Raw genomic sequence first — 1295 nt, 5'->3', positions numbered from 1 at the left:
TTTTGTTCTACCTATCACTCTGGAGCCAGATATAGTAGAAATTATTCCAACATTAACTTGTGAGTTCTATGTTACTCTGCTCTTGAGGTGTTTATCTTCTCTTCCCCATCACTGGTTGGGCAGTCCCTGAGACTGAGCCTCTGTGTTTTAAAGTGACAGAAGATACTAGTATCAAGTAGTGAATCCAGTAAGAAACGGCAGTTTGAAAGGATGGTGAGCCTTCTCAGTTTGTTCAAAGAGCAGTATTGATATGGCAGCTGCTGGCTTGCAGCTGCTTCTGAAATCTTGAAGCTAGCTCAAGTTCTTCATTTGTGACCTCTCCTTCCCTACTTTGGGTAAGAAGAAAAGGCTTGGTTACTCCTTCAAGAAAACTTAAGCCTGGAGAATTATGCAGCTTGAAATTCAAAACAAGTAGTTTAAGGAAATCTCTGGCTGCCACCTCATCAGGCTCTGCCTCCAATTTCAATTAAACACCAACCTTCTAGCCTATTTTACTGGAAAGACTGAAGTAAGAAGAGATTTCTATTTTCTCAAAAAGAACTGAAATAAGTTATCATTATGTTCTAAACCTGAGAATACTTTGAGAGTTCCCAAGTGTTCTCCACGTGTCTACTCAGACCCCGATATTAGTATATATTCAGCAAGTTCTCCAGTTTTCACAGGTGATATCAATAAAGACTAATCCAGGATGTGTAGTCCGCAACTGGGGGGCGTGGCCAGCCTGAAAACGGCCCTAAGCCCCTCACCCAGGCTAGCCACACCCCCATAGGGTGAGGGTCCCCACTGGGGGGCTTGACCAGCCTGCAAACAGCCATCAGCCCCTCACCCAGGCTAGCCAGGCACCCCAGTGGGAACCCACACCCTGAAGGGGGTGTGGCCAGCCTGAAAACAGCCCTCAGCCCCTCATCCAGGCTAGCCAGGCACCCCAGCAGGACCCTCCCACCCTGAAGCAGCTGTGGCCAGCCTGCAAACAGCCATCAGCCCTTCACCAAGGCTGGCCAAACTCCCATGGGGTGAGGGTCCCCACTGGGGGGCTTGGCCAGCCTGCAAACAACCAGCCCCTCACCCAGGCTGGCCACACCCCCATAGGGTGAGGGTCCCCACTAGGGGCCTTGACCAGCCTGCAAACAGCTATCAGCCCCTCACCCAGACTGGCCAGGACCCCCACCCTGATCCGGGACACCCTACAGGGCAAACCAGCCAGCCCCCATCCCTGCACCAGGCCTCTATCCTATATAATAAAAGGGTAATATGCAAATTGACCCTAACAGCAGAACGACTGGGAATGACTGCGC

The sequence above is a fragment of the Myotis lucifugus genome, unplaced genomic scaffold, assembly GCF_000147115.1.
Source record: "Myotis lucifugus unplaced genomic scaffold, Myoluc2.0 scaffold_41, whole genome shotgun sequence".
NCBI lineage: Eukaryota > Metazoa > Chordata > Mammalia > Chiroptera > Vespertilionidae > Myotis > Myotis lucifugus.
The sequence above is the reverse complement of the archived record's forward strand: the minus strand, read 5'-3'. Positions refer to the sequence as shown.